The sequence below is a fragment of the Ictalurus furcatus genome, chromosome 6, assembly GCF_023375685.1.
Source record: "Ictalurus furcatus strain D&B chromosome 6, Billie_1.0, whole genome shotgun sequence".
Taxonomy (NCBI): Eukaryota; Metazoa; Chordata; class Actinopteri; order Siluriformes; family Ictaluridae; genus Ictalurus; species Ictalurus furcatus.
This window is the reverse complement of record NC_071260.1, coordinates 19,096,436-19,111,783: the sequence shown is the minus strand read 5'-3', so window position 1 is coordinate 19,111,783 and position 15,348 is coordinate 19,096,436. Positions and strand designations below refer to the sequence as shown.

At 36.7% G+C, this 15,348-nt stretch overlaps 1 pseudogene; it reads left to right on the top strand.

The window, feature by feature from the left end:
* The first annotated feature begins 638 nt into the window (after window positions 1–638).
* Window positions 639–14,729, top strand: LOC128609363 (LIM domain only protein 7-like; annotated as a pseudogene).
* The last annotated feature ends 619 nt before the right edge of the window (window positions 14,730–15,348 follow it).

The following is a 15,348-nucleotide window of genomic DNA, read 5'->3' as shown; positions in this document are numbered from 1 at the left end:
TTGCAAAACACAGGCTTACATTGCTCTCATATTTATTCCTATCTACATTGGCGTGAAAGAGTGACCTGTTCCTATTGTAAGAGGATATCATAAAACCTCTGCAACCTTGTAGCAAAGCAAAAATAATCTCCTATCTTCTTGATAAGACAAAACATTCTCTCACTGTCTAATAGAACATTTTTGTGGAGCTGTAAACAGCCCAAAGAACACACTGTAAAAGGAGGTATAAAAACTACTTGAGTATTTCCTCTTGTGCATAAGAAACAATAGGGTGTCTGGCTATATCCTGCATCAATTGCTTAAGATCATTGGAAAGGCATGAGGCTAGCACTCTATTCTGTATTGTTACATTCTTTTTAAATATTCTTGTTCTCTGTGGTTTGGCTGCTGGGCTCTGGCCCCGTTTGCAGAAGGGCTGGCAGAAAAGTGAGGTGAACCAAGTGAGCCAAGCCTCTGCTCCAGAAGCTACACCGTGTTGGTGTGTGGGTCAGTTTAGGATAGCAGCTCAAAGTATGGAAAATCGTTCCTATTGCACATTTTACCTTCTCACCTACTGTAGCTTCCTGTGTTTGTTCTGACTGTACATGTGGTTACTAAGAAGAGGTTTAGGAGCAGAGACTTCCGGAGTTCTCTCCAGAATGGACTTCTTTGTGTTGGTAAGTAACACTGTTTCTCTGCTAGCTTTATGGTGCAGCTCATCAAGTAGATCCCATTAACATGTGTTGATTTAGTTTTGTTGTGAGCTCTCAGAACTGTTTTCCCCATTGCAACAACTGCTAAAAAGTTTAAGCATCATCTCAGTATTGTATGCAACAGTGTATTCTCTGGTGTTCCAGAGAAATGATTATTTTCATGTAATGCATAGAAATTGTTTCTGTGCCTTGTATGTCCCTTAGGTTACATACCGATTATTAGGTATATACCTGTTATATACCTATTATTATATTATACCTTATATAATAGGTATCCTATTATGTGGCTGTCCTCTCTGTTAAAATCTCTATAGTATCTCTTCTCTTACATTAAAATCAGGAATGCCTTAAATCTCACCATAGCCAATGTAAAACAGGCTGTGTAGAGACAATAGTAAAAGGGCATATTTTTCTGGGTGTTGTATTGTTTTTGTTGTTGTCTGAATAGCTCTGTCGCTGTTGTACTGAAAACTGTTCTGCCCATTCCAGTAATTCTGGGTTAGGGCATTAAAAGCAACCAACTTTAGCTCATAGGATTTAGACACAGCTGAGCACAACATTAGAAAACATGCACACTGTAGATAATATCAATGGTGATAGGGAAGCATGTGAGGGACAGTTGTTATTTAAATGTTTCACGGTCACTGTGCTCAGAAATCTGAATGGCATAACATGCTGTGAGTGAGATTCGGCTGTTCAGTGAAGGTGAGGTTTTGTCAGGGCTAGTGCAAGCTCAGGGTTTTTAGGTCTGTTTCTGTTCGTAACAGGGCACTTTTGGGCTGATGCGTGGGCAGCAGCATTTCTGGATCGACACCCTGGTGTCACATCTGTGAGTCAGCATCCTGATGAGAGCAGTTTTTACATCGCAACTGCTCGCTGCTCCCTCCTGAAACTTCTTGTTGCACATGTTCTGCTGCTTGATTAGTCTGAGTCAGTAACGGCTGTGTTACATCACAGGATATTCATATCAAAGTATTTGATCTAGAGATGCACTGATACTAAATACTTTCTCAGCCGATACCAATAACCGATTATTCAGAGTGATATCGGCCGATACAGATAGTTCTGCCTTTTATGCCTTCTTTTAAATTAATAATAATTTATTCCACAATTCTGAAAGAAATACAAATAAAAACACTATTCTCTCCATTTCAACAAGTAGTTTCACAGTAACTGGTCTCATAAACAGAAAACACATTACTCTAATTAACATTAACACATTAAAGATTAAAGTAAGATTTCTCAACTTATTGAATGTTATTAATTCTTATTAACTGACTGAATTCTAAAAAACCTCCTGTTAGTCTCATATTCACTCACCACAAACAAAAGCATTTCTACTCCATCACTGACATCAAACTGGTAATATATAATATAAACTTTTTATATATATTAACATTAACTGGTTATGAAATATACTACTCTACACATATATTTTTCTGTTCAATATACACTTTTTTGTCAACTCATCTTCATTTAAATCTTTCAATGGTGTAATGGTGCTTTAATTCAGTGCGAGCAGCGCGCCCAAAAAAATGTAGACTCGACGCCGAAACTCCCATTTCACTGCTGCAGCGTCCAGTGTAATATTTTAGCAGTGCAAAGATTACAAACTGCAGTTTTGTCATCATTCCACACATGAGACATCATCTTTACGCACAGCACAAAATCAGTGTGTTTTCCCGCCCTCTTTTGATTGACAGGATATAATCGGTCCTGATCATCAGAAGTTTTTAAACTAATGGCTGATAGCGTGAAAAATTGCCTTTATTGGCCGATACCGATTATTGACCGATACATCGGTGCATCTCTAATTTGATCCATATCAAAGTACTGCACAGAGTGATACATTGCACATATTATGATGTACACATCTTTAAATGTATTTTTTTAACATTCAGAAAAGTCACATGGTAAAGATATATAGTACATACTGTATTGTGATGTTAGTATTGTAAGGTTCTATCTGAATAAAGAATGAATGTCCCAATAGGCTAACATTTATTTTTTGGATTCAGATGTTTACAGTAAAATGAGCATATTCTGGATTGTTTAATAGCAACCCGTACAAACAGAAGCTCAATTTGGTTTTGGTCAGATGGTTTTGTAAGTCAAAGGCGCATATTAAACATTAATGGAGGCCATAAACACATTTAGGTGGACCTTACAGTGCATCAGTATGTTTGTGAGATTGCTCATTCTTTCCCTCCTTCCAGTCTAGTTAACGAGATCAAGCCAGGCATAATCAAGATTATTAGCAGAGTTTCCACACCTACTGCTGGCCTGGTGAGTTCCTGTTTTTTTATTGCATTTTTTAAGTGCAAGCATAATTACGCACTCGAACACACCCTGTTTCATCCATTGGTGCTCTAAAAGTATGCAGCTGAACCAACCACAGTAAGACTAAGTGAATAAAAATGTAGAAATATCACATATTATCTACCCTTATTACAATTATATCAATTTGCTTATTATGGAAATGTAGAAAGAAAAAACGTTGGGGTTTAGAAAAAAGTTGAGAAAGAAAAGAGGAAAAGCTTGAGTAGGTGACTGAGCTATTTTAACCAACATTAACTACCGTATTTATTTAAAAAATAAAATAAAATAAACACTGTAATATTTGACCTTTTCTAAAGTACACAAATGTTGCCCAAAGACCTGGGTCAAGCCAAAATTGTGGCAAAGCATGTCATATTATATGTCATATTATTTGGTGCCCATTACTCTTTAAAACAGCAGGATATTTACCAAGGTAAACCTGGATAAGCATCTCCATGCCCAAAAAACATTACAGTGGTATTTCCGTGAGATAGATCCAAACCTGAAATTTACCAAGTATAAACTTTCAACTGGGAATTAAAATACCCTCACACAGGCATGCTAAAGAAAACATTTAAAAACATACCCAATTTAGAGTATATTTTTACTGTACTAAACATCCATTTGAATGGCTCTATGTTGAGATCCTGAACTGGAACAAAAATGTGCCATGAACACAGAACTCTCTATTTGCCTGTGTTTATGACTGGTGGAATTTATTTTTCCCCTTATTCAGGCCTCTGAAATCATATAATCACAATTACTGTCATATCATTCACATTCATAGGCTATAAATCTTGAATAATGAAGGTTTATTATGGTAAGACTCTCATTCTTTCCAATTTTAATTTATTGACATTGACTTGCGAGCTGTCACGTTATCCATGAGTTTGTTTCGGTTTGTCCGTGGACCAGGTTTCCATGGTAGAGGGTTCTATGTTCCAGCAAATGCCAAAGCTGTGGGTTTCCTCTCTGTCCCATCACATAGCTGATCCTCCTTTTAAAAATCTGGAGAGGAAACCTACACTTATGTGGTGTACTCCTGGGGCCGCATTAAAAAAGTCATTCTGCATAGTCCTTACATAGAGGTTGAGCTGAGAGATCATTGCACATAGCTCCGAGCTCTGTAAACAGGCTATAATTGAGCTGGGTGGATATATCTGAATCAAACCTCACCACTGGCAAAAGGGATTATTTTAATAGATTTTTTTCCACAGACCACCAGATGTGTTTACTCCATAAACTAATGTCAAACGTTTATTATAATTTTACGATGGAGTTTTATTGTGTTTTTGTAATTACACACAAGCGTCAGGGTGTTAGAGCATGTTCTTCCACATTTGCTAGGATACTTTGACATGATGACTGATAATACACAGTTAAACTGGTTTCAGTATGCTGTGGCTTGTTTTCAGGTAAGGATTTTAGTGTACTTTGGTGTACACACTTGAGCCCTATGAGGCGATTATAAGTCACTTCTGTTAACACTTAAGGTTATTTACATTTGACTTAACACACTGACCACTTAATAATTACTTTTGAATAGACTACATTCCTATGTGGATTATAATTGTTGGATGGGTGCAGAATTTTTCACAGTATTATATCTTCTGACTACAAAGTGAGCGTTTTTTCCCCCCCAAAAAGAATCATTATCTCTGCATGTTTTGTTTTACAGCTGAGTTTTAATTATGTTCAAGTAGAACTGGGTTTCATATGCCAGGCCTGCTGGAGTCTAATAAAAGGCCCACTCCGTGGGAATTGTCCATCTTAAATTACCTTAGGAATTATTTACCACTACAGTAATGTCATAGATTAAATGGGTGTGATTGGGAATTCACCAATTATGTTATTTTCAGCATAGTTTACATTCAGATATAAGTCACAGGAAAAGGAATGTACAGAACACCGTGTCTAGCTATTTAGGTCCTCCCAGTATGCTACCTGTATGACCTCTCTTGATTATTATTTTTTTTAATTTCCTTTACTACACCTGAGTCCTAGAGCTGTACTTTTTTGTACTTTTATTAATATTAAATACAAAAACTAGGGCTAAGAAAAATACAAATTCTTTGTCGAATGGGCAGTGATGCAAAGTAGCCTGATTTTTAAACTTAGCTATTTTTGTCAATCTGTGGCCAGTTAATTTATTATACTTTAATCCGAGTTGAAACATTTGTGTAGGTTTCTGTTGAAAGTTTGGTGGGACACATGAAAATGAGGTTACCCTGTCTTCCTATCAAAGTTTTAAAGCACATATTTGGCATAGGCACTTTTTACATTTGCTCGCAAAACAGATTAGCTAGAATAATGCAAATTTATGTTAGCTAATGTGTCACCAAATGTCATAGCTACATCATTTGAACTTAACTTTAACAACAATTTTCATGTCAATGCATAACGTCAACAATGATCATATATTACATGTGTAGAAACTGCTTGAAATGGAAGCTACAGTTAGTAACAAATTCTCATTATGACGACAAAGAACAACTTTGCCTATAGGAGCCAGTTTATCTATCTAACATTACAGCTATCTAGCTAAAAAGAATGCCCATAGACACAATACTTATTGCTAAACATTATCCTAGCTAATAGTTAGCTAGGATAGTATCTTTTATGAGAAGAACGCAAGAGAAATCTTTCCTTTTAATAGTTTCCTTTTAAAATTGAAAAGAACTAGCATAATATATTCAGCTAGCTATAAGATACTTACACTCCATTCATTAGTTCTTTCAATCCCTGATTGGGTAACGATTTCAAACTAGAGGTTTGCACTAGTGAAAAAAGTTGTGAGAGTGGGTAGCTTTTATTTTAATGCAGGCACAATTCATTAGTATATTAGACATGGTAGATTATTTGTGCAACAGTATGCGACACAATTACCATGCTCATTCATTCATCTACCATAAATGCTTTATCTTGGTCAGGGATGCCTTGATTTAAATTAATCATTTGTCTGTATTTTGGGAAATAACCAATTCAGTTTATTAGAAAATATCATGGACAGGTGCAAGAAAAAATAATAACTGCTTGAGCAGGCAGAATTGTTCAGATTTTCTGAAGAAGCAGGTGGGATTGGTCATAATTCCTTGAGATGTGGGTGTGAGTGGGATTAAAAAAACAACAACAAAAAACTATACCAGAAACACCTCTAGTTGAAACCTGCTTCTACAAGAACGTTACTCAGTCTGACTGTAGAATGTGATGATGCCTAAGGGTCTGTGGCAAAACTGTCATTTGTTTTAACCTTCACTAAAAGCGCAAATATTGACCGGTATATTTCCACTATCACATGTCGTACCATCGCTACCCGAACCTATGCATATGGGTTAAAGCACCCAAATCACCCTGTAATTATTTCAGGTTTTAATCCACACAGACAGATTTGCACAGATAATGCAAAACAAAATAGAAAACACAATTAACCTGACAGATCTAAAGTTATATCTGTAACCTAATGCAGAAACACTATGCATTATATTGTGTGTGCATGCGCATAATGTGTACAGCCAGCTGAAACAGGATTTCTAATGCATGCAAACCCAATGGAACAATTGCTTAGGGGTAAAATAGTTTGCATGTCAGTCACCTGTTCACTGTCATAGCAACCACAGTCTCCAAAATAATCCACCCCCTGCTGCTGCCACAGGTATGTCATGGCAGTGTGCAATGACAGTTTCTGGGTGTGAGAAGAGCATATACACTTATGCTTGTGTGTCTGTGTGCCTGTAAGGCGGGTCATAAAATGTATTTGAGTGCCTTGCATGACTGTGGGAGGGGCCTTTGCGAGACTTGTGATTAGACAACCTCTCAACTTTGTCCCAAGGCCAAGCTCCTCCTCCCACACATCTGTCACGGACTGAGCAAGCTCTGCCTTCTTTCTGTAATGTCATTTTATTTGCTACCTGAGGTACATCTTCTCCACCCCCAGCTGACCTCACAGAAGCTCTGAACTTTGGATGCAATGATTTCTGAACTGTGTGTACAGAGAATTCCTGTATGATTACAGACTGACACAGACGTTTGGCACATATTCACTCTCGACAGGACAACATCAACATCCTTCTTAAGGCTTGTGCCTGGACTTAAAGAAGCCCTTCTTTTTCATCCTGGGGACCTGTAGGACATATACACAAGTGCAACTGTCAGGTAAATTTTGTTTTAATGAGTTTAATCGGGTATATTTTGTTTGAATATTTAATGTATCTAAGTTTGACCCTCTATCAACTGCTGCGACATTGTTAAAAATGTTTGAATCCTGTTATGGCTTAGAACGTGTTGACAGATAGCCAGTGCTGTCCACATGTCCATGTAAAATGATCTTGTGCTACTGACCCTTGGTTTAAATTTAACTCAGTTGATAATCACATCTACAGCTTGTGCTCTGAAATTCAGTTAAACAATCTTTAGGTAGAGGTGTTGCAGTTTTTGTCACTTTTTTTTGTATTCTAACCCAAAGTTTAAGATTAGCTTATTTTGTTTGGAAAAAGACGACCTTTAATTACATCAGAAAGGAAGTGAGTGCCAAATCACTGTCACTGATATGAAATTAGAGTCTTGACTTGGCCTATCAGGAGATTATAGACTGAAGGAGGTTAGAGATTCCCTCAAGGTCGCATTGTTTTGTTGTATGTGTTTCATCAAGCTGTTTCATCAAGCTGTTTTAGCCTCAGAGTTGAATTTGCTCCTCACCTGCGACTAGAGTGAAACAAACATGGCATGTTGAACAACCTGTTCAGTTCTTTGACAGGTGTGTCTCTGGGTGGTCCTGCACTAACATGTTCACCATGCGAGCAATGCTGTCTTGTTTATGTAAAGCAACACAAGTGTTCTCTGTGTATTAATTATTGTGACAGCTTGACCCTTTGCTCACTTCTTTGCAATAACTGAGCAGGACATGAACTTATTAATTAATTATGCAATTATTTAAAATACACAGTTCTTAATAAAGAGAACTATTAGATAATTCATAATTGAACTATTATAAGCTATGCATTTCTGTTTTGTTTTCTCACCTAAGTTAAAGTGTGGTCAGTGTCACAACTGTGAGCTAAGTACAACAAAGTGAGCTTTGCTAATGACGGTAACCATGCCACACCTTCCTAGCCCTAGCAACCACACTGATCAGCTGTGGTTTATCTGCTCCCTGTGGTTTCTGTGTGTGTATGTGTGTGTGTGTGTGTGTGTGTGTGTGTGTGTGTGTGTGTGTGTGTGTGTGTGTGTGGTATTGTGCCTGTTCACTGTCAGGTCTCTTTCAGTGTAGGCAGGGTATTGCTTCTAATTATAGAATGGAAAGGTCACTTTTTGATAGTTGGGGTAAGACATGATTAGTGGGTTGTTTTTTAGCTTGTTTTTTTTTTTTTTTAAACACTCTTATTGTGTTGCTTTAGGTTCGTGCTTATGTTTACACTTTATAAACAACAGCCTTTTATGTTTTTCATGACATCTCTTAAATTGAAACCTGAAGCAAGAATAGGCTGGACATGTCAAATGGGAAGCTTATATAATTTCTTCTGCTTTTCAGATGATCGATCGTTAATAACCAATTACTGGATAATTAGTAATGACTGAATTTCGTTATGGATTTATAGCCATATAGGCATGTAGTGCACTTTAGTGTGCATAATGAATCCATATCGACAGTGTGCTTGCTTTTGACTCGCTCAGAGAACTTAAAACTATGGCCTTAATACAACTCTGCCATCTTCCCAGTTCTTTGCTAGCAAAAAAAGAAAAGGTTTTTCATAGCACCCAGATGGCAACAGAAGGAGATGTTAATATAAGGAACTGTCCAGTGCATTATTGCATCATTACTCATCAGACCATGAAAAGCAGGTATCTCAGGATAGGCAGCTTCCAGTCATAAGCATCTGGGCTTCTCCTTTGCTTTATTCTACTAAAATGTCAGCATATGTCAACTTGTGTAGTGTCTTTATATGTGGATTAGGAACAAATATACCTTGATTTGATGCCTAAATTGCAGGAAAAACTTAATCTCTTCACCTAGTAACATTTATCACCAGGCTCAGACTTACTTGGAAGTGCATACTATTAGTTCTTGGGTAGTTACTGAATAATTGATAATAATTACTGAATAATATGCTTTATGATGACGAGATGACTATTAACCAGAGAGATTAAACATTTCAACATTTATATGATGTAGGTAATGTCAATCAAATGCCTCACTGTCCCTTTACAGGCATCTTCAACCAGTAATAGCTGATAATCACATTTTAAGTTAATGGGAGTTACTGGACTATGGCCTGAACACATCTTGGTGAAATGTTAGATCATATTATTACTGTATCATAGTTCAGAGGTCTTTGTTGCTGTTTCATATAATGACAATGAAAATTAAAAGTGCCATATGAACTTTGCGCTTGGGTCAGTGTAGTCCTGTACTCAAAGTCCACTTCACAGATTTCCCCTTTCGCCCCCCAGATATATTTAGAGAGATAAATAGATAATTACATTCTCTATTTCATTTTATGTTTAGTAATTAGTATTAAGTAATTATATGTTCCTTCTTTGTCGTCGTCTAGGGAATTTTTTTTTGCTACTTTTATTTTTAAGCTACATATTTTCTGTTTAGGTCATACTTAGATATTTCTTAAACAATAATTAGCATGTAACTTAAGAAATTATGAAATATCTTTTAAAATATATAAAAGAGTCTGGTATGCAAGTTGAATTATGTAACTACACACCTAGAGCTGTCTCTCAAAAGCAACCAATCATTTTTATGGAACATTAGATCATTTTAATCCATCATTAGTAAAGTAACCTTCAGTAAAGCTTTTACCAGTCTTATAGTATTTGTCAAAAGTTTTTCATGTCTTGTCTGTGCGCTGGGTTTGTCTTCATTTGATTTTCAAATCATTTTATGTCTGCCCTCTCACTTCAGAGGCATTCAAACTATTGAAATTTGATACTTGAGTGAAAAGGAAGGGCAGATGCCTTGATGAATACAGTGTTTGCTCTTTGGGTGTGTAGTTCTGTATGGTCATCACTATCACAAGAGCACTGATGGAGTTATGCATTGCATAATTGTGAAGGGAAGGATTTTGGTGAATAGGCTGTGTCATAAATGGGCACACAGGAGGGTTGGGTTGTGTATGGGTGTTGGGCCTCTTGAACAACTCTCTTGAAAAAATAAACCTTCAGGGACATATTAGTGTCTTCACAGCTTATGTGTTTATACATGGACAAGATGTGAGCTATTAGGAAGAAGTGTTTGACATCAACATGACTGATGATAAATGGAAAATTTAACTGGAGATAATTATTTACCAGCTGAGTGTTAATGAGCAGTGCCATGAAGTCTTAATAGCTCAGTAGGCAGGGTTAATATATATTGTATGCATGCATGCATGCACACACACCCTTTTACTGACAACAAATTGACAAAAAATTGTTCTGAATGGAAGTATTCGCATTTTATAAAAAAAAAAATTCCTGCCTATTCTCACATCGCATTGCTTGGTAGGGCTTGGTGAGGTTTGACTGGCATGTGAAAGAATAACATTCTTTACAAGCACTATACACTATGACCAGAACACAAGCAATGCCATACTTAAACTTGAAAACCAGACATTCATATCATTCATAAGTGAATGGGTTGCCTCACCCTTAAAGCAGTCTGTCTGTCTTGTACACATACAGAGCATTTGCATGGGCTTCGGTGGTTTGGACATCCACCTGCTCTATCCATGATTGCATAGACAAGGAATGAGTTAGAAATGAGTTATAATAGTGATTTTATAATATTTGTATCTGTATGCATCTGGATGGAAGTATATGCCACTGTTTTTATCTGTATGACTACGGTTGTCTAATTGAGGGGTTGTGAATTCGACGAGTACTCATTGCATAATGAGTCAAGAGGAATTTTCCCATTTCAACTTTAGGTCAACATTTAAAAAATGGAAGGTTTTCATTTGAAATGAAAAAGAAGTAAGCTGTGTTGTATGTTATAGGCCCATTTTTTCTTAAAAACGCTCAAGATTAATAATCAGAATTTGCATTCTCATTTGCCTTTCTCAGGCCATCTGTATGAAGTAGATATTTAAGTAGACATCACATATAGTCTTAGCACATCTTCTATTTCAAACACAGATTCTATTGATAAAGCATCAAATCATTTAATGGATAAAAATATGTCCAATGTTCTGTACAAAGAAAAATAATTTAATGTTGTCCCAAAGGTTTAATTAATGGTTTTACCCCATTTAATATGCTTGTAAAATCTGAAAACCATTACATCTAAGATAAGGTTTTTCCCGTGGTTTTCTTTTAAGGGAAGGAAATAGCATTTTCCCCCTTACAAGCATTTTCCTTGGTCTTGGATGGCAACATACACAACCCATAAAACCAATGGAGCTGCAAGTGTCATGATAAGGTGGTAGAGCATGTATTTGTGGACCATCTATGATTGTTATAGTGGTTTCACATAAATGCCCACAATTATATAGCTGTTTCATTAAGTATTTATCACTTTTCTTTTGCTATTATCTCCTTTTCCCCACTCCTTTTTCAGCCCATCAGAAATATGAAATGGAGTATTGTGTATGTGGCTGAGAGACAGTACAGCACTCCATTTAAATCCATTTTTATATCTCTTTTTCACATGAGCTGATCATGTGAGTCCACAGTCAGGCCCCTAGGATTCAGAGCAGAAACCTTTCCTTTATTCTGGACTCATTCCCCAGGGAAATCTTTAGCTTTTGCAGAACACTTAAATTAATATTAGGCAGTCTGTGCTGATGTAAATTGTTCCTGAAATTTCCACACCAACATCCAGTGTGGACTTTGTTACAACCTATGAAAGGGAGACGAATTTCTTCCCCCCTCACAAGTTTTATTGGAGCAATAAATCTGTATTATCTGGTTGACTGAATACCTTGTTTAATTTACTTCAAAGCACCTGTTGTGTTTGTTCACCTACTGCTGAAAAGCCACAGGCCACAAAGCACCATCATTATCTTCAGATCTGACTGGCTGAAATTCTGATTTTAGATATCAGGCCAGAGATTAACCTTGTTACAATGTGTTGATGAGTTTTGTTTCATTCGAAAAATCAGTGTTACGGGGTGTTGGAACGCTGCCACTGTTGAGTAATTGATTTTCCATTGGCACGATATGTGAAGTTCATGCTTTTCTAGCAGGTTCATCCAGCTGTACCACTGTTATCACTTCAAAGGTTCCCTGGCATGTGCTGCTCCTGCTATTGTATTCCTAACGTCTCAAAGAATGTACCATATGGAGATGGTCTAGTCACACTGTGTGTGGCTTTTCTTTTCAAAGTTATTTAGCCCTTTACACTCCCAGAATAACCAAATACAAAATTCCCCACTGTTGCATCTACATTCTTTAGTTTAATTGTAGTTACTGAATAATATGCCTTAAGGTGAATAGCTGAATAATAAGCAGAGAAGTTAAAGGTTTAAGCCTTGTTGTGTAGCCTGTACCTTACTAAAAACACACTGGGAAATGAGAGCCAGTGTCAGGAGTTGTTATGTGCGGTGATTGGAAGTACATAAGAGTGCATAAAAATCCTACAATCTGCCTCTTTAGCTTTTATTAATGTTCTTATACATGTCACTGAGGTGACAGAAAGGACTAAGGAAGAGCAGATAATTTGCAGTCCAGTGGAGGCTCCTGGGTCCAATTCTACTATGTCAGTTAAGTTTATGGTTGCCCTTTGAAACCTTATGTGACAAAGAATTTTTATTATGATTTTATTTAGGAGTGGCCACACTTGTGAATGTTCAGGTTGTATGTATTAATGTGGTTACCACTTTGCTGTTGTAGTTGTGTAAGGCCTGTGTATATAGGCTGGTGAGAGTGACTGTGTTTTTCTGCCATCCTGCACTCACATGGATCCTTTTGTGCAGGGTTGTGAGGGGAGCCTGGCACCATTTGGATTGTGCTCTCACTTTCCAGCTCTTTCAGTCAGAATCACTGTATTCTTTTATTGTCCTTTTCCCACGCTGTGAGCAGTTAATAAAATACAGCTCTTATCTCATGCAGACATCAGAAGACCAGCAGGAGGATTAAAAATGTAAGTGTAAATGCTGCCACATTCCTGTTAATGTCAAATGTTCATGATTCTTATGTCATACACTAGCTGCACAGGGATGCATCGTTTTACTAATACGATCTGGAATGGATATCGTTAATAGTGGATTTTATTAGTTTTTCTGAATCTGTAAAACCTTTACCTCAACTGTTTCCAAACAGTGGTATGTGGATTATGGGCTCCTTATTACCTACTAATATATAATAAAGGGTTGCATAGACATGTGCAGGTTTCAGGGTCAACTTAAATACAATTAATGCTTCTGATATCACCCACCTGTCTGTATGATAAATATAATACACTAATAGTTACATTCATACCCAACTATTCTCTTTCCTGACAAAAAGATTTACAAGTAGGTTTTGTGATGAAGCTACAGTATTGAGTCTTTATTGTAATTGCATTTTCAGGTTCTGATAATAATCTGCACAGAAAGGCACAAGTTGATCCATTTTATAATGGAGCTTACCTAAACCTAAAGGCTTATGAGGGATTAGTAGGCAAATCAATTTATAAGGTGAAATAGAAAAAAACACATTGCTGATCTTTTGACATGTATAGCACATTTAACCTAGGGAATTCTAAACAGATATTGCTCTAAATCCTGGTTTCTGCTCAAAATTTAATTTTAAGCATATTCACTCTGGCATTGCAAACAAATCCTGTTAAGAGTGGAGCAAAGTGTTTGCATGAAATCTTAAAGCACACAGTAACATGAGCACATAGTTGATATTCTGCATTCACTGTGTTTACAATGTTCATTTTATGCAGTATTATACATATAGATATTTTATATTTAGGGCAGTGGTGGCTGGGCATTGGTGAATTAATGGTTAAGACTTTGGGTTACTGATCAAAAGGTCAGGGGTTCAAGCCCTAGCACTGCTAAGCTGCCACTGTTGGGCCATTGAGAAGGACCTTAACCCTATCTGCTCCAGCTATATCATTGTTGACCCTGCACTCTGACCCTAAATTCCCAACAAGCTGGAATATGTGGAGGGGGGGGGAGAATTTCACTATGCTGTAATGTATACAGTATGTGACAAATAAATACGTCATTTTCTTGTATAGATATTGAATATTTTGAATAAAAATTTTAAATATGGTCAGGCTCCAAAATGTATTATACATCCACCAGCCAAAGGATGTCGCAGCTGTGGGGGTCAAAGCCAGTGGCAATATTCTTTATACAATATCTTTAACAGTGAGCACAGTATAACCATAAACCATAAACATGGCTGAAGTCTTAAGTGTACAGGTTCTGCTCCATGAAGCAGTGTCTGACTGAGAATTTATACTGACAATTAGAGAAATACTGAAGAGCTGAGTCAAGTTGTGTGTGTGTGTGTGTGTTTGTGTCTGTCTGTGTATGTGTGTCTTCACGCGCATGTGTGTGTGTGCACGGGTGACATTCTTCCCCTCCTGTATTCGACAGGCACTTGAAGATTACGCTTCTCAACGGGGCAGTGTAAGAGACAGCGCCATTGGAGACGGCTGGTACTTTAAAAGACAGAAGCTCTACCCACTACAGGCTGCAAAGCGAAGAGAGGACTCATTGGACTGCTTGAACTCACTTGACTCCGGGACTTGCAGAAAATCCCCAAGATACCCCAAGACTCAAAAACAGCACTAAGTGTAAGACCCCATATCTCACAACTCTTTACCATTTATTTATGATATTTGTGCCTTTTTTCTAAAAATGATTCTTATGAATACTTCTAGTATGTAATGCATTCTGAGCATGCAAGTTGCATATTTGCCTTGTTAACATTTGCAACTGATAATATTTGAAATGCACACTTGACACTGCTTGTATAAATAGTCTCGGATGAATGAAAAAAAAAAAAAAAAAAAATATATATATATATATATATATATATATATATATATATATATATATATATATATATATATATATATATATATATAAAACAAGCTTCACACATACACAGTTCTGTGCAGAAACCACCCATTGGTTTACAATCAAATGGCCATTCAGTACTAAATTATTTAATTATTTGCTGTTAAACAGCCAAACAGCAATTATTTATGACGAGCATTATTAAAGCTGAGTATGACAAATAAAATATTTACAGATTATATGAACACATGGAGGAATACTGCACTTTAATATTGACCTGCATAAGTAAATGTAAATGTGCTGTTTGATTGAAAATGGAATTAATGTGCTGTACATTTTCCCATCATTAATGTTTGCCACCAAATAATTGACAATGAATACTAAACAGCCAT